Here is a 24,812-nt window from a genome sequence, read left to right on the forward strand (position 1 = left end):
CCTTCCAAATTTGCCAACACAGGATTGCTTGCAAAGATGCCCAAGATACAAGCAACCTCTGATGCTTAGAACAAACTGGTCAACATTGTCTAATTCCAACAGCATGGGTTGCATAAAATCAAAATCATTTACTTTCGAGACCTCACATCTTTGGGGTTGGGGGGATGGATTTTAAAAACCTCAGAGGAAGGCAACCAAGGGTCTTCCCAAATAAGTATGTTGGCCCCATAACCGATTCGCCAATAGAGACTGTTTTTAAGAAGTTCTATACCATAAGTGATACTTTGCCAAAGCCAGGAGGAACGAGGTGGGCAATTTGAAGTTAGTAGTGGTGATCTAGCTAAATACAAAGATATAAGAAGTTTTCCTCACAAGGAATTCTGACTATTTAGTAGCCTCCGTGCCATTTTCCCAAGGAGGGCCCAATTGAAAAGCTTTAGGTTTTGAAAGCCCATACCTCCTTTAGATTTGACTAGGCAGAGCTTATTCCAATTTAGCCAATGTAATCTCCTCTCATTTGTTTTTTTGACCCCAGAAGAAACTTGAGAATTTCCAGTTGATGTCATCATAGACAGTCACTGGTATTCTAAAGTGGCTCATGTAATAGATAGGCGAAGCCGTGGCAACAGTTTTGATAAGAATTTATGTATCGGCTTGGGTAAGAAGCTTTTGTTTCCACCCACTTTTCCGCTGAGAAGATTTACAATCCTCCTTCTAAAATGAGAAGGTTATTATTGTTGTAACACGAAGGTCTAACTCTTCTAAAATGAGAAGAGATGGTTGCCCTATTTTGAGGTTGAAGGAGCAGAGAATTCATTTTTGCAAGGGGGGGTTATTATTGGGAGAAGAGAGTGGTGGGATAGAGAAGGAAATTTTCATAAGTAGTCTAGGAGGGTTTCTTAAGTTTTCTAGGAGGATTCGATTAGCTTGGAATGTTCGGTTGAGTAGACTCCTATTATATCACGATTAGGAATTGTGAACGAAGAAGTGGGCCAAGCATGTTGAGATGTCGATATGAGAGAGGAGACTGCTGAAGTGGCTTCTTGAGAGAGCAAAGAGGGGTTGAGAGCTCTCGGTTGGGTAAGGGAGAAAGGAGAGGCCATCTGACATGGCCTTGATTACTTTATAACATATATAGATAAATTATCGATAAATTAAATAATAAGATGCAAAATAAGGGTCTATACCATTGCAATTGGAGTAAAAAACCCAGGTTTAGATTGATTGTACATTTTTACCAATAAGATAACATATTACTTCTTGGCTTGTTTGTTTGCGATGTAAACTCTGGACCGGTGTAAATTTGCATCGAGCTCGCCTTTAGTACCGGTGCTTTTATACATCATAAATTGATGTATAACTCAATTTAAGAAAGTTTTTACATTGATAATCGGTGTAATATTAATATTGTTTTTTCGATATAAAACTTTTCTCAATTCTCTTCTCCAACGATTCAATCCACATTTTATGCTCTCGATAGACCATTACTCTACTCTAGCAATGTAAAAGTGTATTTACACCACAACCAAACCTGTCTTTAGATTTTCTTTGGTATCAAGTATGAGACCTTTTTTTGGTAACTATCAAGTACAAGACACAACAAATCTGTATCTCCTACCCAATAGGGATAGTCCATATCTTGTACTTGATAAGGTCCATATCTTTTACTTTTAATCTTTTTTTTTTTCTTATTTTTGCTCCAAGGGGCTAAACAATGGTGATAGCCCATCCCCCAAACCCATAAACTCCCTTAACCCAAGCGCAAGTGGGACTAGAAAGTAGGAGACCTTACCAACTAAAGTATGTTGGGTAGGTTTGGGTAGGAGATCCGTGCTCCTACACAATAGGGATAGTCCATATCTTGTACCCATAACCACCAATAACCCCCAACCTTTGTGGTAATGCCATTTGATATCAAGCCTCCAATACTAGCTTGGATCTGATGACCACAACACCTTGCTTGCCATATCAACAAAGCTGCATATGTAAATGATAAATCCAATTTACTAGGGGTGGCCAGCCAAGCTTCTCACGAGTTATTTGAGCTCGGTTGAAATCGAGCTTGAGCCTGATATATAGGCTTGTTTGTTAATTGAGCCAAGTTCGAGCATAGTGAAGCTCGGCTTGTGAAGCTCACGAGCCTAATTGAGCCTAGTATAATAAATAATTTTTTTTATTATATACATACATACATGCATACATACATACATACATACATACATACATACATACATACATACATACATACATACATACATACATACATACATACATACATACATACATACATACATACATACATACATACATACATACATACATACATACATACATACATATATAATAATAATAATAATAATAATAATAATAATAATAATAATAATAATAATAATAATAATAAAATGTTTTTATTTTTTATGTATAATAGTAAATAATTTTTATAATTTTTAATTTTCTATATGTAAAATAAAAATATTTTTTATTTTTGTATGTATAATAATAAATATTTTTATAATTCTTTTTTTCGTATATAAAATAAAAATATTTTTATAACTATACTTTTTATTTTTTAGAAAAAATCTTGACTTGTAATCGAGCTTGAACTTGTGAGCTTTAAACCGAGCTGAGCTCGAGCTCGAGCCTAATACAATTTTAGCGAGCCGAGCTCAAATAGCCAAATATTCGGCTCGAATCCATCCCTACAACTTACCCTCCCTATGTTAGGACTTTGCTTATTTGGGTTTAGGGTCAGGTTAGGGTTCCAATCCTTAAACCTATATCAAGTTTGGATTCGACTGTGTATATCCAACTAGTCATGATGCCCTTGCATATTCTTAAAATTTTGCATGCTTTCTATCCCAATAACCTTAAAATTTAGGTTTTACTTTTCCACTTCTTTTTTATTTTTCTTCTTTTACTGTGGAGGAAGTGACATCTTGAGACATGTAAACAAAATTTCAACTTAAATTAATGACTAAATAGACTTAAAAAAAATGTTGTAAAAATACAATTGAAAGACTACGAGGAGGATTGGATCCATGTTAGGTTAAACTTTATAGGATCGGGATAAGTTCGAAAAAAAGCTTATTATTTAGTTGAGTGAAGTTTGGGTTCAAGTTGAGGTGTTGTTGGGTTAGGTTAGGATTGAGGTAAACCCATTCCAAACCTAACCTGTTTACATCCCTAACTATAGATCAAGAACATCTCATGTATTTTATATTGTTCTCGAGAGATGTTCTTGATGTATTGTTGCATTGATGTGGCCAGATATATATTGCGGTCAGTAGATCTGGACTCCCGTAAAACCAACCAAGGGACTTATCAACTAATTTCCATCTTATTTGTTCATTTTTTACTTTACTCCCATTCTCTTTCTCTTTTACTTTATTCCTTCAATCTTGCTAATACATTAAGTCAAAATACGAATAATATGACTAGTTGCTTTATCCAAACACTACCCTTTATTTCAGAATCACATGATTCTTTATCTTTTGTGTTATATATCTTATCTCTTCCTTGTAAAAAATCATCATCATCAAATGACTTGTATATGGGCTACATGAATCTTATTTTGCCATTCCATTCAAATTTTCTTGTCAAAACGAACCAGGCCTAAATACACTTACCCTTTTCACACGCACTTACCCAAGAGAGCGGTTCCAGCTGAAAAACGAACCAGGCTTAAATATTTTCATTAAACATGACTTTTTTATTAATTAGCATGGAGTTTCACGGCATCAAACTAAAGTAAGAGAACAGAACAATACCACGTTTGGTTTGACAGAAAGTAAGAGAGAACAAGAAAGTCAAGAGAATTCTTAAGACTCCATGTGTTTGCAATGTAAATCTGAACTGAATATAAATTTTGCATTCAGTTTAGTAATACTTCGGTTTGTAGTTATGATTTGCACTCATACCTCATAAAAAATGTTGTACTTGTTGTCTCATTTGCACTTATTGGCAGTGCAAATTTTGCATTCCAAAAAAAAAAAAATGCAAAATTTTTGTATTAATTTATCCTTCGTTATTTCTCATATAAAATAGGGACCACATCATCTTGCTTCCTATCATATACTATCAAAAAAAAAAAAAAACCCTTCTATCTCCATTCTCTTTTATATCAAGTAGGAACTGCATTAGTTTACTTTCTATTTTACCTCTTACAAACAAATAAGACAATGCAATCTGAAGCAAAAATAAGTCATAACTTAACACTGAGCCTATTTGCACTCCCATGCATGTATGTACCCTAGTGAAAATGAAATTCACAATACAAACCAAATCAGCCTAAATAGTTTTCTTTTTTTTTTTTCAGAAAAAAGGTACAAAGAATAAAATAATTTTAGGACACAATAGAAATTTAAGGCTATGTATTGAAATAAAAGGTAGGGAACAAGGTTTTTATGGGTTCCTTACCTTTCCTTACATTTTCATTCAAACCAAACACAGCCTAAAGAAATTTATTTGACAAAAGGGCAAAGTATGATTTCAAAAAGAGAAGTCATAGGTTACCAATAACAGACTACAACTACAAACTTTTAAGCTTATCAAAAAAACTATAAATTTTAGGGTAATAGTATATAAGGGCAATTTTTGGGGTTTAATATTAATAAAAGTAATATATTTAAAAATTTTCAAAAATAGGTCAACTTTTTTAAAAATAATATCAATAAAGGGCAAAAACACTGTTCATCTTCTTCTTCTTGCTATTTGTTCACCAGAGCCACCGTCCGCCGTCGCCCGCCACTACCCACCACCGCCATCCGTTGCCGCCTGCTACCACCTCCGCCCACCTCCGCCTCCACCTCCAGCAACGTTGCCGGAGGTGGCAACGACAACGACACTGGTGGTCTCTCTGTCCAACGCGGCCACCTCCGCCTCCAGCTCTGGCAACGTTGCTAGAGATGGGTGGAGACAAAGGTGGTGGCGACGACGGGCAGAGGAATGACCACCAGTGCCACCACCTTCACCTCTGCCTTCGGCCACCTTTGACAATGTTGCCGGAGGTGGAGGTGGCAGCGAATGGCGATGGTGGGTGGTGGCGGGCGGTGGCATACAGCGGTTCTGGTGAACAAATGGCATGAAGAAGAAGATGAATAGTGTTTTTGCCCTTTATTGATATTATTTTAAAAAATTAACCTATTTTAAAAAAAAAATTAAATATATTACTTTTATTGATATTAAGCCCTATGCTATTACCCCTAAATTTTAAGGTATATATTATTATTGAAAAAACAAAGGATTGATACGATCGCGACCATTAGGTTCCTGCACTTGATAGATACACCTCTTAGTTATCTACTTGTCTTACATTATTGCAATTACTCCTTTACCCCACTCCCATGTTAGGATGTCGTCAAGTACACAAAGCTTCAAAACAGCCCAGCTATTTACCAAACAGCCAAGCTTTTTCCTGGACGGCTGGCAACAGTTGGACTTGCGCTTGACAGAAGTTTGATGATGGCTACGGGCTAGCTTGGCATTGCGTGGTCGGTGTCGATTTGGATTCTTGCTTTACACATTTGCGTGGAAGTTTTAATTATCTTCTTTCATGTTGTGTTGCGGAGATGATGAAGCTCATGCTCTTCAAGGACGGCAAAGAATTGACTGATGAAAGTAAGGAAGAGATCATTTGATGTGATACAGAAAGGACGACCAAAATAATTAAGTGATAAGGAATGACATTTCAAATATCTTGCGAGAGACTGCATGTGTTTGGTTCTGACTTTTTGAGGCCTCTTCGTGGATAGACGCTTTTGTTAACAATTACTCCTTTAAGTTTTGCACTAAAATTATTTTCGGTGATAGAGAGAATTCCTGGTTTCAAGTTCCCACTAATGAGATGATCCTCAAAAGTGGTCCATATCAATGTAAAAGCTCTGTTTTCACCAAGTTAGACCGGATATCAAGGTCAGATATTGGACCTCAATTTTTTACATGACTTTTGTTCAATGTTGATGTAGACCATCCTTTGACTATGTAAGGGTGTCAATTTGACTGGATTTGGTTCAATGTGAGTTCATTACAAATAGACCAGGTTCAATCTAATTCAATGAATATTTTGAACCGGTCCAATTCAATATTTAGACCATCAATTTTGTTCAAATTTATTTTAATTTGGTTCCAACCCAAACCTGATCTATTAACACTTGTATTCTTATTTTCTATCAGTGAATCAGATATTAACTCAATCCAACCCAATCCAATATAAATTCAGTATAGATCGACCAGGTCCAATCCAATCCAATAAATACTTTGGACCATTAAATCTAAACTGGTACAATTGAATATGTCTTGTTGATCCATCCAACGTGATCCAAATAAGGAAATATACTAATACAAACATATGAGCCAAAATAATGAATACAATTCAGCTCGAAGAAATTCTTTTCCATTTGGTTTAATGCACTTGTCCATGATTTTCTAGTTTGCACCCCCTCACCTATGATTTGAGTAACTACTTTGGTTCTTGATTTGACGGAGATCACAGACGGTCTATCCATGTGATAGAGGCAGATAGCATCACTTATTCAAACATCCATTGTCTTATCACTCTATCAGTGCAGTTTAAGCACGTTTATTGAACAGGTGTCTGCAAAACAATTATGTGCTTCCTGATCAGTGTGTTTAGTCAAAAATGAACTGCAAAACAAATTGCGGGCTCAAATTTTTTTAAAAGAATATTACACTTCAAACCAATTACTGCAAACAACACCATCGGCACACTGTTCTCACAGTCCTTGTAGTCTTGCATTGGAAATATCTTCTCATAAAAAATTCTTATTAATGCATGGCTGTAAGAGGCTGTGAAAATGGTGTGAGCACTGAAACAGATCTCACCTTACACATCCATTGCTCTAGTGTGACTACCAGATCTTTCTAATTTTTTAGATCAGGCATGATTTCTTTTAAAATACAAATAAAAATTTATAGTTCTAGAGGTTCAGTTTGGAAGGAGTATAAATACATACAAAATACATAGTTTTGCACCCTAAAATGGGAAGCATAGGTTTGGAAACAACTTTTCCTTCATTCCCCTTTTAGTACAAACACAGGAACAGATTGAATCTGACAATAGACCCACTTGGACTAAAGCCACATATGATGAACTCTAATTAGGCATCTACTGAGAGAAAGAGGGAGAGAGAGAGAGATTTTTTTTACATACATCTATGTTTTAGGGGTGCTCGACAATATGATTAGTTTTGTTTTTCAAAACAAAAACAAATGCCACATCATCAAAATCAATATAATTTTGTTGATGTGGCATTGTTTTTTTTAAAACAAATCAACTATGTTGCTGAGCACATACACACATACATACATACATACACACACATGCACACTAATGTGGATTGAGCGTTCCAAGTTAGATTGGTGTTCCAACTGGAAGATACGTCAATTAAGAAAGATTTTTTTTTTTAATTTTTTCTCACAACATAGAAGAAAATATGATGAACTAGAAAAATTGTAAGGATACAAATTTGTTTTCTTGTAAATCTTGCAGGTGTGTGATGTATGATGCGTGAGGCAAAAACCAAATTTGTAGATGCCTTATTATACTACTAGAAGTAGGGCTAGCAATCTTGACCCCAACCTATTTGACCCACCCATTCTAGTGGTGGGTCAATATGGGCTGAATGACCCATTGGGGTCGGGGGAGAAGGGTCAGGGTGGGGTTGGGTTGAGGGTTACCCATTGGGTTAGTTGAGGGTTAAGGTGAAATTGAGAAAAACAAAAAAGGGACTTAAGGTTTATTGTCTCCAATATTTGGCCTCTCACTCACTCACCCAAACATATCACCACCGGTACAGTAGATGATAGAATACCAAGATTCTTCTGCCTCTCCCTTAGTTTGCTAAACGAGATCTTTGCCACCAAGATTCTCACCGGTAGAAAATAGTGATGGCATAGCAAGCATTGTCCGCTCCTCCCTCACTCCACCAAACAAGATGCTGCCGCCAAGATTGTTGCCAGTGGAGAACACTGTTGCACTAGCAAGCTTCATCCTCTAAGATCTCTCTCTCTCTCTCTCTCTCTCTCTCCCATGTGGCTTGCTCGCTCAATTTTTATTCTTCTTTGCATTTCTTAGAAAATAGGGGTTCTTCTTCCCTCATGTGCTTGACCTAGAACGTCACAATCTTTTTTGCTTATTCAAATTTTTCTTGTTTATTTTTGATAAATACATTTACTTCAATTCTTTATTATGTTGTGTTTTTATTGAAATATATGATCTTTGAATTTTTCTGTCATATGATGTATTTGATCAAGTTTCAATAATTTCTGTACTTTTCTATAAATTTTTGTTATTCTATCAATTTCTGTTTATAAATATTTTTATAATTTCTATTGTTTTTTTTGCAATCTTTATGCTTTTCCTATAATTTTTGTTGTTTTTCTGCAATTTCCATTTTCTTCAATTGTTATATTTTTTTTTGCGATTTTTGTATTTTTTCTGCAATTGTTTTTATAGTTTTCTATTTTTCTGCAATTTATTACAATTTTTTTGGATTTTTTGCAATTTTTTTTACATGAAATATATATCTTTTGACATTTTATGTGTTTTTATGCATTTTTTATTTTTATTTTAAAATTTAACTTTTATGTTTTTAGTTGCAGTATATAATTATATATTTTATGCAATTAAAACATAGAAAATAAAAAAAAAAGTTAGAGCCACCTTTAATTATGAGAAGATGATATCATAGCATTACTAAATTGCCATGCTTTTATTTAGGCACATCTATTTCCCTCATGAGATCCTTGTGAAAATATAAAGCAACCCCGCTAAATAGGACTAATAAAAGTGAATATACAGATCGAATTAAATCACTTATTTTCAATAAGTATTTTTTTGGGGCATTTCGAAAACAAATAATGGAGACCATAGTTAAAAAAAAAAAAAGATGCCCAGCAAAAAAAGCGATCGACAAAGAAATGATAACATCCGTACTCTGTTTGGGGCCTTGGGGCCCATGGCCCATGGGAAAAAATGAATCTTCGAATACACTCACTGGGAGCAAGAGTGAAGGAGAGCTGAGTTTGGAAAGGTAGATTTCCTTCAGTCTCTCTAGAGAAATAGAAGGTGAAGCGAACACCCGACTTGGCAAAAAATAGAGTAGATACCTTGCCAAAATACAACAGAGATAGTTATATATTCAGATCAAACGGCAATAAAACCTAGCTAATTAAATTACCATTTTGGTGATAGTCCAGCTTTCCCATTTGCTCACATTTTTGTCCCACAAAAGACCTTATCAATAAAGCAGGTAAAAACTAAAAGGCACATTAGTAGGACATAATCCTTTTTGAGACCACTTACCCCCACCTTTTAGAATCATGTTCTCCAAAACTCATTAAGGGTCATCAGTTTGTTTGCAGTGCTAATCTGAATCAGATACAAATTTTGTAACTGCTGGTTCAGTTTTGTTCTGTTTTTTTTTTAAGTATGAATTTGTATTCCTACCAGATATACAATTTGCATATATATTTTTTCTCACTTTTACTCATTAAGAATGCAAATTTTGCATCCCAAAAACTGATAGAAAATTTACACTACTTCCTACCAGATATACAAGAGGGCTCAACACCTCCACCAGCTGAAACCAACTTGACCCCCAAAAGACCCAAACCATGAAACTAAAAGGATCTTTTAAAAACCAAGAAATTTGCACCACCTTACTTCATTCTCAAATAAACAACCCTCCTCCTACCTCTATTTCTTTCACATAAGGTAGAGTAGACCGCATAATTTTACTTCAATTCGCACAAACAATAAAAAATAAGACAAAATCAAACATGAAGCAAAAGTAAATCAGAAATTTACACTCAGCTCATTTGCACTCCCATGTATATGCATCTGTGTGCAAATGAATAATCAAACTGACCGATCAGCCTAAAGAAAGAATGGTTTCCTAACTACTTTCCCCTGAATATCATCATATAGTATACATATTTGGTTGGTTATTTCCAGAATGATTTTGCATGTTGATAGGATGAGCAACCCTAGCTAATAATGAAAGCACCTTCACAGGTAATAAGAATAAAGCCACATAACCAAGCCCATTTTCCTCTCCCCTTCATTAGTTTGTTTCACACATGACCGTCTATCGGACTTGCCAAATGAATGCTTAAGCTTAATCCATGTGCATGCACATGCAAAGTTGCATAGAAATATACCTTTTCTCACTTAACCAGAGACGACATGATTACTTTAATTTCTGCAAAAAGAGCACACAAAATCGAAGAAGCCTAACTACACTTGATGAACAAATTAAAAAAACAAAAAAAAAAGATATATAGAAATTAAGGGTGTGCAGTACTGTCGTAACTCATAAGCACATGAAGTCATGCACGTATAACTAGCTACGTACATGCAATATATATATAAAGGTTACGTTCTTTCTTACATGCAGGCAGGCAGGCAGGAGTGGTTAAACTTGAGCATCATCATCATCATCAGCGTGGCTGGCATTAATTGTTAGTGAGGAAGAGGTAACCTGCATCCAGAGGATTAGATTGTGATCTATGAAATTGAGTTTCTAAACCTCAGGATGCAGATTACCCAGTCCTAACCCAACAAAAAGAAGGTTTGCTATGGAGCTAGCAAGCTGCATGGAAGAGGTTGATGCGCTCATCATGTAGTAGTGTCTTCGCAAGCAATTTATAGTGGTAGCTAAAGTTACAGAGTTGGGAGTCATGGAGGGGCATTTCTCCAAGTAGCGAGATGTTGGTATTATCTAATTAAAGAGGCTGCTGCATAAAGTATAAAGCCAAGATAAGGTGCTCTGAGCAGAATCACCAATCAACAGAGATGATTTTGTTCTCTCCTAACAATGATAGGGTTTGTGATGACGACCTCCCTTTCAGTAGACAAGATGCATGTCATGTCAATTTAAATCTGTCCACACAACTATATGACCATGATGGTGATAATAAAAGAAACAACATCTACCTATATATTCAGTACGTCGTGCATGCATCTCGATGATTAGTGATGTGATTGGAGAGGGTGGTCATTGTTGCCCCATGTCACTTATATACATATAAGCACTCTCTGTGCCTGAGATATATAGTGTGAGATATTCTCCATTTCTGCTCCTAGCTAGCTTATTTCTCACAATGCATAGAGAAGGTGAAGTGAATGAAACACACAAGTGATTGTAGTTATCTTCTGTCAAATTTGAAGGTCCCCATCAGCTTTATGCATGCCAAAATATTCTATTCCCTGGGGGAATTGAGTGGCACCCATTTGCTTGGTGCACATCTATTTGGTTTTAAACTTTCCATACATTTAGAGGACAACTGAGATATTTGGTTGCAGGAGGTTAGGGAGGAATTTCTCTGATCAAACCTGGAAAAGTAGAAAGCTAGCTGTTCCCTTTATTTTTTTTTCTCTTCTTTTGATTATAAGGATGCTTCACATGATCAATAGAAGCCAGGATTAATTACTGGTACGTAAGATGGATAGATGTTATGGGCATTTGGTACATCACAAAGCAGGAAACCAATAACGCTATCCACACGTTAAATGATGAAGGACGGGCATTAATATTTTTGCCTAGATGAAGAAGGACAACTAGCTAGGTTCGATCTTTAATTCAAAGTTTAAAATAATTGACAGAGAATATCAACTGGCAAAAGCATGGTGGTAGCTCAATAATGGTTTAATTAAAGAGAGGAATGTGGTGGGGTGGGGGGGAGGATGAACATAGCCTAAAGAGTGTTAAAATTAAAGGATTAAAATAAAGTGGGCTGTGTAAAGCTCAAACTCAACACGTGGATGTTGCAGGTGCCGGTCACCGCAATGCTTGTTGGCTGTGTTTTGTTCTTGCTTCTCGCTCCCGCTTCTCCTTCCATCTTTATCCACGGATTCCTTTCTCGATCTCATCAATGGCATCACCTCACCTCACGCACACACACATGGAGAAAAAGAGAGAGATTAACCAAGAAGTCAGAACCGTTTTTTCTACACCACAAGGCCGGGATCATGGGAAAATGAAAAGAGATTTTTGTTAGTTTCCTTTTGCTTCAATTCCCTCGTTTACATATAAAGGTCGCGAAAAAAGTTAAAGCAAAAAAGAAAACCATGAAAGTTGGTTAAACAGAACTTAATTACCAACCAGTTACTCAGTTCAGTCCATTCTGGAGATGGATTTGGGGCCCAATAACTCATTGAATCCGGGTTCTATGGCATTGCGAAAAAATCAGCTTATTCAGATATCATTTAGACATTACTTTACTTGTTAATGGATCTGCTTTTTTAATTTTCAGAGGAAGCTTTCTCTTCCTCCAAGATAATTACATGCAATAAATTCAGACAACTACAGTGTACTATGGATGCCAATTTTTGGCCCAGCTGATCTAAGTAGGACAATAGTTGGTAAAATACACGGCAAAAGTATGATATATAGGTTCACTTTTGAAGGAGTATAAAACCTTGTATTTTGTAGGTATTAATACTGTATATATTTGTTTTTATAGTCTTTTCAAATCATACGATAAGAAGACATGTTTATAAGTTATCGCTTATAAAATACATAAAGAAAATTTTGACTTAATTTAATGTAAATATATATATATATATACACTTATTTTTTTATTGATTTATGTTTCATATAGATTTATCTGTCACATGTGACATATTTACCTTTTCATTGGCTCATGTTATTGCTTTAGGGTACAATATATGCACCATGGCAATATAATTGTCCGCATTAAAAATATATAAATTTACAATATATTAATATGTTTATATTATAAAAGGAGACATTGTTTGATACAATGGCTTCAGGGATAATATTGAGTAACCTTTTAGCATGGCTTCTATGAATAAGTTCTTGCAATTTTTTTTTTTTTTTGTTTTGTTTCTATGAATGTTTTAAAAAAATTTAAACATGCATATACTAATGTATAATATGGGTATTTTACCAATGGTATGCAGGACCAATTGGGTCTGGATTCCTGCTTATGGTTGAAACATGAGGCAGATCGATGAGCAGGCCAATCCCTTATATCCACCCAAGACGATTTAGCCATTTGATATTTTTCTCTTTTTTTTTCGTTTTTTGGGAAGAGAACGTAGTTTCCCTTTCAATTGAAAATTTGGCCAAGGTTTCTGATTTTTCTACTCATCAACTGAAAGAGATAAACTATAAATCTAGAATTCTGACTTACAAAGGAATAAGCTCAGATGATCTAGAAAACCTTACAGATGGCCAAATGATCGTGATTCCAAAAGTGCTCCATGTGCTCCCTTAGTACTCAAACAGTCCATTCCAATCGATGGCTGGCTCATTGGTGTGTTAACTGGGTTGTTCCAGTATTGACGCGGAATTCAATCCCGCAATCAACACTTTAGGGAAAAAAAGGGGGTAAAGGGGAAAAGTAATAAAAAAAAAAACAGTCCATGTTATGTGGTCCAACTAATCTCCTTTTTTGAAAAATTCAAAAGTTAGGGATGCAAATGGTATCTTATTGTCTGAATTTGAATTCTATTCTATTAAAGGTGATCCAATAATTGGATCAATTTATAATTATAATTAGATGAAGTATGAATCCACTCCAGAATTTGAATTTGAATTCGGTTCTATTAAAGGTGATCCAAATATACTAGACCAATTTATAATTAGATGAAGTATGAATCCACTCCTATCCACTCTAATATAATCTGATTCAATTTGATTTAAATTTGTACTAATTGGGCCTTGTGCGATGCATGGGTATTGTTAAAAGAAATTGCGCCAAGAGTTTTATGATGGCTCTCAAAAAAAAAAAAAAAGGACAAAAGCTTTATGATAATGTCAATTGGGCCAAGTGGTACCAAGTCCAAAGAAAACTATTTTTGGGTTACATGTTGTTAAGAGTGATGAGAGATTTTAGAAAATAAAGGAGTGCTGAGGTGGCAAGTTAAGAGTGTTAGGAATGGTATTTTAAAGAGAGAGAGGCAACCAATAAGGAAAAGCTTCGATTGGGGAAGGAAATAAAGGAGATGCCATTTGACATGGCCAGTTTAGTTTTAATATATCTATATCTATATTAGAAAGAGGAAACAATGTAGGTGAGGGGTCCACTCATCATAGAGCTCACATTCTTCTTCTACTCCTCCCATTTTTCATGTGTGATATTATATAGTTTTAGTTAAACTATAAAAAACCTAAATTACAAAAGAACCTCTGTTTAGTCTTAATTTTTTTCTAATAAAATCCATCATTACTTTTTATTATTCTTAACCCCTCCCTCTGATGGTTAATGTTTGTAACATCCCCCTCCCCTATTCTTTCCTCTTAAATCTCCACTAATCCCTTTTGACTCTTTTAATAAAGCAAGGGTACAAGTCAAATGGGTTTGGGTCAAGTTAAGAGCTAATCCAACCTTAATATGAAACTGAGCCTACACCCAAACTGATATCAAAACCTAAATTTGCCAATCCAAAGTCTATAGATTCGTTCTTTCATGAAGTCAAATAAAAGTCATGATCCTCTCCCAAAATGTGCTCCGGCATGTCTGTTTTTAGTGGCATCAACTTCATTCTTGGAGTGGAGTGGGAGGTTTTAATAGGCATACTTGTTCCAGATGTCAACTTTTGTGAAGCTTCATAAGTAAAAAAAATTCAAAGCAGCTTTACTGATAAGTATCACACTACATTTTTATTTTTTTGTTAAAACAAAATTTCATTTATTTTTATGTGTAGAAAGAGGAAAAGAGGGGAGGTGAGGGGCCCTCTCACCAGTCACCATAGAGCACACATGCATGATGCATCTTCTACCTCTCTCATTTTTTGTTATGTGGTTATTTATTTTCAAATTAAATTATAAAAATATAAGAAATTACAATAAAAAAACTCTTAAGTATTAGTTTTTCTCTAACAAGATCCATCATCTAATAAAGTCATTCTTAAAATTCCCTCCCTCCAAATTGGTAATGTTTGTAACATCTACCCTCCTCTATTAAATCTCTTTTCCTCTTAAATGACCCTTTTTGGTTCTCTTAATAAATATGAGCCAATCCAACCTTAATTATGGAACCTAGCTTGGATTCAACTTTATGAGTCCCCTCACCACAAAGCTCACATAGACATCCTCATCTCATTTCTAACACATGTGGTTATTTATTTTTGAATTATATATATATAAGAAGTAACAACAAACCCTTTTATGCCTTAATTGTCTCTAATAAAATCCATAATTTACTCTCTCTAATAAGATCATTCTTAAAGTTCTCTCTCCTCACCCCCAATAATTACCTTATGTTTGGTTTGAAGGAAAAGGTAGGGAAGGGAAAGATAGGGAAACCAATACATGGTTTAAAAGGTTTCCCTACATTTCTCTTCCTTCCTTCAAACCAAACACAGCCTAAAGGTTTGTTGCATTTTTCCTCTCCATTAAATCCATTCTTTCCACTTAAAATATAAATTAGATAGATTGGATCAAGTTAAGAGCCAACCCAGAACTAACCCTAGACATGACCCTGACCTGAACCCAAAATCACCTCAAAACCCAAAACCAAAATTCTGTTCAATCCCACGCATTACACGGGTTTACTTGCTAGTACTAATAAAGTAAAAAACAAACTTGGAGAACATTTCACTACAAAAAAAAAAGGGATTTATTTTCCAGCGGTCTTAAACCACCGCCCGCATAGACTTATGGCAGTATTCCAATGCCCAATGGTGTGTTTTCTCCCGGCTATACTGTCGTTGAAAATTAAAAGGTATTCATATATACTTAAAATTTATACTGTATATGTTAATTAAGTTGGTTTTACTGAACTATTAAATGTTCTAGTTTTATGTTATAATGTTTAATTCATTTTGTTCATAAAAAACAGTACCAAAGTTATTTTCATACATTTTATTAAGAACAAATTGTTTTATTTATGCCATTTACTTATCCGAAATGGATTGGAAACCGATATAAATACCATGGTTAAGATTCGGAATTCTATCCGTTGATGTTCAACATGTGGACGTTGCAACGACCGGCCGGATAAAAGGAGAAAGCGGACGAGTAGTGGCTATCCCAATTCAAATTACAAACCAAGGGAGATTGGTTTTTCTTGCTTCTGTTTTCCACTTCTCCTTCCATGATTTCACCTTTTTTTTTTGTTGGATTCGCACTGGCACTGCCAATCTTGACGGCACAATATTGCATACTTTGGAGAGAGGTTTCAAAACAAAATTAAACCATCATCGTACGTGGAGAGTGAAAGAGGTCTCTACATAGATCCTCCGGCCTCCACCCGTCACTTATTTCAGGCATTGAGGATCCACCGTCAGATGGGTTCTATACCCGACCCTTTGTCTGGGTGATCATAGTGGAAAAAGTTAGGCTGATCAGTTTGAATCCTATGATGAAATTTATCAACAAATATTTGTCTTATGTGTTGGATTGTATTGTAGGAGCGGAATAATAATGGATGATTCGAATCTCAGATTTAGTTTTCTTTGATTTTGTAGAAATGAAATGATTAACTCCCTTTTCTCGACCCAAACAAGTTGTTCATCATCAGAAATTAAACTATTTTACTGCAGCATGCATTTGCCATTCACAATTTTTTTTTAAAACATTCATTAAAGACCAATTGCATCCAAATATCTCCATAATGTGGCCTCAGTTTAGATTGGCATTGCACAACATACAGGTTTATGCAACTCTTTGTTTAATTCTTTCCCCTGCAAACAAGGCAGATGTGATGCATGGACCGGCTTCCAATTATGAATTATATATATGCACTAAGTTTAATTTCCATTGTTGTGCCAAAGAAAAAAAGTTTAATTTCCATTAAATTTCAAATTAATTATTATACAAATCCAAATAAATACACACACAATAAAGGTTGAGCTTGGGTCGGCCTTGAGATTGATGCAGCTGGGTTAGGTGAGCAGCTACCTAAGGCTACTTAGCTCATTCATATGAAATTATGAATCTTAATATCTTATTAGGTACCACGCCTCCAATCTCCATGAGGACCGCATGCACAAAAAACATATATATTCCTTGCCTTTGCTGTACACATAACACAACGAAGGGAAAGTAAGTCGTCAATTCTTAGAGTTGCGTAATGATAAGCATGGTTTTTAAAACTGGATCGGAAAAACCGGGAATTAATCAGGTGGTTGGTTCTGTTTTTTTTTTAAATCGGATTTTTATTAAAAAACATTGATTTAATCAGTAAATTATTGATCTGAACAGTTCTGATTATTTTTTATTTTTTATCAGAACGGGCCATTATTCAGTTTAAATGATCAGACCGTTATATCCAAGAACTGAACCCCTAACTGATTCATTGTTCAGGTCGATTTTAAAAACCTTCTTCACTTCATGGATATAGATATGTAGGTACGTTGTTAATTTAGTTTTCATGGTGATGCGTCTCATCTATGGTGTGAACGCTAGAGGCCTTGAATTGCTTATTAGCCAGCCAACCCACTGGCGTCAAGTGCCAGCCATTCCTATTCCGTCAAGTTTCAGTACTGGAATCTCTACCCTCGCACGAAAGAGACCCTATCCTTTCCGGCCCTTGCAAGATATATATATACATTAATGATCATGCGGGTTCAACAATATGAGCACTGGTGGCTGGAAAGAAATCCTGGATTAAGGGATCGTAAGAATTTTCCCATGGCTAAAATATTAGTTATCTTGCGGGCACTGTAGAATCACAGAAATGACGTGTTCTTCAAGGGCAAGTCTCCAGACCCTCTAGAGGTCAGAAGACTGGCGGATAAGTATGTTTCAGATACAGAGGATTACTATTGGCTTGAGTCCCAGTGTCTAAATGATCACTCTTCTCTTTCTACCCACCTTCTCTTTCAACTCTCACTCACTAGCAATAGTAGACCGGTCTTGGAATTCAAATACTTGCTATCAGGTATGCCATTAACATCACAGAAACTGAAATCTGGGCAGTCATCAAAGCCTAAGAAGACTCATTTTGTTGGGAATCAGTCAAGCTACTCTACTATCAGATGTAAAGGAGGTTCTGTTAAAGCTCAAAGGAATCACTGGAAGCATTAGATGGAACGAACAGGCTCTGATGGAGCACATCAAGTATTTTCTTACTTTTTTTGTTGATTTAAAATTAATGCATGTAAACAGGAAGGATGTTAGCCCCTCTCATGCTATAGCGACAAGGGCAAATGTAAATAGAACTCAGTTTTTGATCCCCAGGCCTCTGCCTCAGAGAGATCACTCATATTTTTGTAAAAGAGGTCTGATTTTGATGTTTCTAATGGATCCTTTGTTTATAAAAAAAAAAAAAACAATATGAGCACTAGGTTGTTCCCAACCGTAGAATGATGTTGCATAGAATTTCGAGTTCACATCTCTGCCCCACAATGCCCCACAGCACATCCTGCCGTGTACTGAGAGCATCTCCCGATGATGACATCATTGACTCTGGTACTATCATTGGGAGATGTTCCTAATACACGGCTGGAATGTGCTGTGGGGTGGGACATTGTGGGGCGGAGATGTGAACTCTAGAATTTCATAAGCCTGTTCCCTTTGCTCCATAAATTTGTGGGGGTTGGATTAGTTGAACAATGGTTTAGGTTGCATTTGACATTCTTTATTTTAAGGATTTATCTCTTTTTGCAATTAAAAACTTAGTGTTCATAGAGACATTTTAACAGAAAAAAGGAGATAAGTCCTTAAAATAGGGAATGCCAAATGAAATCTTAGTACCTTTGGTAAAGCTCCACACCTGTTATACAATGCATATGGTCCTAACCATTCAATCTCTTATGATTTTGGATTTGCTCCTCACACACAACCTCATAACACTTTCAACTGTGTATTTAGAAATAGAATATCTCTCGACTTGTATGTTGTCATTTATTAAGAGATATTCTTAATACATAGTTGTGATGCTCTATGAAATTGGTGTGAGGAACAAATTCGGATTCATCTCTTAACGTTTATGAATGATGTAGGGCATTATCATTGGTTCCATAATCCTCTTCTCATTACTCTAGATGCGGATATTAGATTGTACTCTAATCAACATGTTAGGCAAATCATGACATCTTTGGGCTGTAACATATGTATTCACTATCCTGCTTTCTATCATCTTTAGGCAAATCATAACATCTATCATCAGTGAAAGAACTATCATACTCGAAGGGAGAGAAACAAATGTATTTTGAGGCATTGAAGAACAGAGGATGATCATTTTTATTTCATCTTCCCAAACCCCTAAGAGTTTTCTTGACTTCTTATAGAGAATTATATGAACATACCGTTATATAGAGTTAATTAACTGATATATAATTGTTTCGTCTTTTATGTATGTGGGTTGGCTGGAGTTGGTCAGGGAGAGCTTTTGTAGTTGTAAGTTGGGGACAAAGCAGGCTTAGTCCTTCCCTATGAGTTCAAATCAGCCCCCACAACGTCCCACAGCAGATTTCCGTCGCGTATTGGGAACATCTCCTGATGCCTTCCCTATATCTTACTATATTTTGTTTGATAGTAATAGTAAACTTTTAAAGCGGTGCTCCTCCACTTTGAGTAAAGTTTGGGAGTTTTAGCTAAGTTTCGTGTGCATGACATGTTACCACAGCTGTGGGGGTAAAAGAGCAATTGTAATAAATAAAAAAGACATAAATAACTAATTGGACTAACACATGTCATGCACATATAGTCTTAAAACAGCCTAGGTTGTTTTTTCCAAACAGCCAAACTTTTCTCACCAAACTAGTAAATGACCCCATACTGAGTACGGGAATCAATAATGTTATATTTACATTATAGAATCAATAATGTTAAATTTATATTTATTAATATTTTAAATAATTATTAAAATTTTAAGAAATATTTATTTCAAAAAATAGTTTTTCTATATAATTATTAGAATATTGATAGTTTTCTTTTGTTATGATAAGTAAAGGGTTAATGATTAACTGAGATTGATAAAATGTAGGTAGAAATGCTTGTGGATAACTATTTTTGCATTTTCGCATTTTTTAGGAATGGGTTAAAAATGGTGATAGTGGGTTGTGGGCTTTAACAGTAACTTCTCAGAGAATGCCATGTGTCTAGCTTTACAGAAAAATGAGAAGGCCATGTATCTGAATGGTGGGGGGTAGCCTGGTAGTGGATTATGAATTTTAACAAGAATTTCTCAAAGATTGCCACATATCTAACTTTTTAGAAAATGAAAAGACCACTTGTCAATGGTGATAGTGGATTATCCCCCACCCCTAAATATAACACTTCTTCAAAAATTTAATTAACCACAATATTTATGAGCACGTATGATATATAGATATCCCACTCCATCAGCATAGTTTATGATACATCACAATATTTGAATTGAATTGCATGTTTTAGCTCCCACCCAAAAAAATAAATAAATAAAATAAAAGAAGGCAAACAAACAAAAAGAACTTGATAACTTGAATTGCTGGGCAAATTCAGTTTCCAATTGTAATTGATAAAAAACTTTACCAATAATTAATCTTTGATTTGCTAAAATGATGCCTTTTGGATCAACAAAAAAAACTAAAGAAAGACAAAAAAAAGGAAAGAAATTGAAGATCTTTCGTTAACAAAGACAACATAGGAACGGATATACGGAGGAATAAAAGATAAGAGGATAATGAAATTGAAGCATACAGTCAACCATTCGGGGTGAAAGGTTAAGATATCTATCAGGAAAAAAATCTGGTTGTCTACAGTTGATAACTCGATATCAACAGGACCCTCCCCACATGACATACAGAGACTCCTTGTAATAGTATATATTATCGGCTGCATATGCATTGCTGGGTTGAGAGGCCTTTTGACAGCCCAAGCTGTGTTGAACATGGACAGCCAAAGTTCTCTCACCTATTAGATGATCCTTGGACTAATAAATTTAGATACTAGCAATTATAATATTTGAAAAATCTGTAAACATCTTCCCTAATTAATCCAAGTTGATAAGATTGTAAACACCAAACTATTTTTGACATGGTTTTTAAAACCGGATCGGACCGGAAAAACCGGTAACCGGTCAGCCATCCGAGTTTGGTTTTACTAAAAACTGAAAAATTGAAAAAAATGTTGAAAAGTCAAAAAAACTGTTGACCCGGGCAATCGGACCGCTAAACCATTCGACCCGGACAGCGGTTCACGGGTTAATATTTTTATTTTTAATGCTTTAAATAAAAAAACAAAAAATAAAATGCCAATTATATCCCACGATTTTGAATCCCAATCCCCAGTCCCTTATTCAGTTTAGCCTTTAGGGTTCCCAAATTCCCTCCTCACTCCTCAGTCCTCTCAAGTCTCAACCCTCACACCCTACCATCTGCGGCAGCCATCAACTCCGGCATCTGACAACAACACATACCAACAGTGACCGGTGAGGCGAAGAGTACCCAAGCACTTGCAGTGGCGAAGAGTACCCAAACACTTGCAGCGGCGGACGGCGAACGAATTGCAGTAGTGGCGACTTGCAGTAGCAAACGGCGAATGACTTGTAGCAACGGATTTGCAGCAACGACGACTTGCAGCAGCGGCGGACTACCCGAGCCCACCGGTGACAAATCCCTAAAGGTATAATTTTTTTTTTGATTTTTTTTTTGTGATTTAATTGATTTTTTGAATACTTTCAACCTACTAGAATGGTAATATATATGCTTGTTTAGTAAGCATGAATTAATTTTTCTAGAGATTTTTTTCTTTGGTAGGATTTATAGAGACAACTTGAGATTGAAAGAAAATGACTGAGGACACTTAACTCCTTAATCCTTATTTTTACTGATTGATGAGGGAGCTCTTGATTCAACTGAACCAATCAATTTTCTTTCTTTTTTTTCTTCACAAAATATGTTTTGATATGAAGTTTATGTTTTCTTCTCAAAATATGTTCATATAATTTTTTTTTGAACTGATATGCTTTTTTCTTCTAAAAAAACAGGTGCTCATTACATATTCTTGCTTACATATTTTTTTCTATAATTTTTGGAAAATTTTCTATATTTTTTGGAATTTTTTCTGTATTTTTTTTTGTATTTTATTATATTTATATTAAGATATTTTTATTTTTTTCATATGTTGTTCTTTTTCCTATATTTTTTGTATTTTATTTAAATTTCTATGTTATTTTTTTATTATATATAAGTATTTTTTGTTTTTTTTATTTATTTATGATGTCACAGATCAAACCACTCAACCCGAACGATTGAACCGCTGAACCGGAAAACGGTGCCCTGACCGATTCGGTTTTAAAAACCACCATGATTTTTGACACAAAAAGTCGATCTATCCAATTACATAGGGTAAATCATTTTTCTGAAGGGTCAAGAATCAATGATTATATTTTCTTTGGAAAACAATCTACGTATTTGATGGTTAGAAACATCAATCAAGCTGCTATTTGGTTTCCAGTATCCAACTTGTCTCAAATAAACAAACTACTGATACTACAACAACGTTTTGCCATATTGACGATTAGACTGATGAGGGTTCACAAATGGATGTGAGGTATGAAAAGATGGCTTTTCAGATGTCCCAAACTAGATACAATATCTGAATCTGGACTCTTGATTTTAAAGATTACTCGGTGCGGTTTAGACGTCCATGCATCCACCCCTTAACGAGGTAAGATGATGATGATATGCAACATCTGAATCTGGACTTTTGATTTTAAAGATTCCTCAGCGGTTTAGACGTCCATCCACCCCTCAAATTATCCCATTATATGCCTTTTTATAGTCCATTCCCCCTCACAATTGTTTTATTAATTCCCTAAGACTGCGTTTGTTTGCAATGTAAAAACGTTACTGTCGGTTCAATTTTGTAGATAAGATTTATATAGTAAATCAATGTAAAAGTTAATATCAATATACTACTTCAATGATCACCTTTTTTGATGCTCACATTTTTTAATAGTTCAGAAAATTTCGAACGGTTTGGTGTGAAACTTCAATGGAGTAAGCAAATAAACTTAATTGAAATGTATTTATTCCTATCCCTTACAAACAACATTCCTCACACACTTCCCCCGTCTTTTACTCTTTAGGCTCCTTTTTGGAACAATGCAAATATACAGAGAACTATGTAAAGTTGGGTTAGTTTTGCATTGGCAAATTTACTTAATTTCTTACCAAATAAACTTTTAGCTGTAATGGATGTAAACATGAATCTCAATAAAATATATGTCTTTTTTATCAAAAGCCCACATTGAATGCAAATTTACGTCTTTTTTATCATGTACGTTTACATCTCATTTTGAATGTAAATATGCATTGGAAAATGTGTTCTCTGTCATTTGTCAATGCATAATTGTATTCTTGCCGAACACCAATAAAACTGAACCAGAGTACATATATATATATATCCTGAATTGGGTTTTACACTTCATTATCATTTGTCAATGCATAATGTGTTCTCTTTTTTGTTTCTCTTTATTTTATGGAACTGATGTTATTAATAAATTGTTTTTTTTTTCTATTTTTCTTCTTTTTTCTCCTCATAATAAACTCGTAAATTTATGGAAGTAAATACATAAAACAATCTCTTTACAGATGTTATTACATTCATATATTCAAAAAGTTAAACTGCATTCTAAGGACAAAAAAAAAACAAAGGAAAAGTTTGGTTATTTAGGCCATATTTGGTTCAATTCTCATTCTTACCCATGAAACCCTAAAATGGACAAGGATGAGTAAAAATAGGCAGAATGAGAAAATATTGATATGAACCAAACACTTTTTTCCTAAAAATGATTTTTTTTTTCAGACTGACAAATGTCTTATGTTGCTCATTTTCATTCTTCATTAAAAAAAAAATAACCATGCTGGTATACATAAACTGCCAGCTCCAAAAGTGCTTTTGTAAAAATGAATTCTCTCACTTTTATAAAAGTGCTTTCGTAAAAATACTTTTATTTTTTTTGTAAAAGTGCTTTCATAAAAGTACATTCTAAAAAGAATGTGGCCCATGACAAGAATTTTGTAACAAAAAACTCTAATGCTATTCATTCTTGCTCATTCTTATCCAGAACGAGCAAGAATTAAAATAATGAGGCCTTGAGTCTACAACCACTGTCAGATTCTCTCTCTCTCTCAAACATACAGTTCAATTTTACCAAATGCCACCTAAGTTCTAAAAAGTCTTTATTTGATAGCTACCCAAGAAAAATGAAAAGAATAAAGATCTCTATTTGCGTTAATGATTAGGGATGGCAATTTTCCCCATTTCCCCGATCCCCGTGGGGATCCGCCCCGAATGGGGCAAGGATGGAGATGATTTTCCCCCCACGGGGACGGGGATGAGAAAATTTTCATCCTCGTTAGCGGGGACGGGGCGGGGATGGGGAGAGCACTCCCCACCCCACGGGGACCCCGATCCCCGCTTTGTGGGATCCCCACTAATATATATGTATATATGTATGCATACGTTATATATGTAAATATGTAAACATACATCTATATATTAATATTTTTAAAAATATGGTTGAGTATTTTCTAATACGATTGTAAATGTTAATTATTTTATTTTTATTTTCTTAAATAAAATAAAAAACAAAAACAATATGGTTAACATTATAAAGAATCATGGGGAATGGGGATCCCCGCGGGATAGGGATCTCCGTGGGGATGGGGATGGGGATAACCTTGTCCCCGTTAGCGGGGACGAGGATGGGGATTTTCATGGGGAAGGGGATGGAGAGAGGCTCCCTGTCCCTGCCCTGCTCCGTTGCCATTCCTATTAATGAGAACTTTGCCCCTTCAATAATTTATGAGGTAATTGGTGAGGAAATTTTCATTTAACCCCATCATCATCAAAGCCTTACCCCAATTATACACGGAATCAATAAGGCTC

The 24,812-nt window shown here is 35.1% G+C and overlaps 1 long non-coding RNA gene across 1 annotated transcript; it reads right to left on the bottom strand.

The window, feature by feature from the left end:
- Positions 1–6,182: 6,182 nt before the first annotated feature.
- On the bottom strand, positions 6,183–11,235 carry LOC148801946 (uncharacterized). Its single transcript, XR_016082237.1, has 2 exons — positions 10,410–11,235; positions 6,183–10,220 (listed from the first exon to the last, which is right to left on the bottom strand). It is a non-coding gene; the product is annotated as an uncharacterized LOC148801946 (long non-coding RNA).
- Between the last annotated feature and the right edge of the window lie 13,577 nt (positions 11,236–24,812).

The sequence above is a fragment of the Nelumbo nucifera genome, chromosome 2, assembly GCF_055504915.1.
Source record: "Nelumbo nucifera cultivar China Antique chromosome 2, China Antique-T2T, whole genome shotgun sequence".
NCBI lineage: Eukaryota > Viridiplantae > Streptophyta > Magnoliopsida > Proteales > Nelumbonaceae > Nelumbo > Nelumbo nucifera.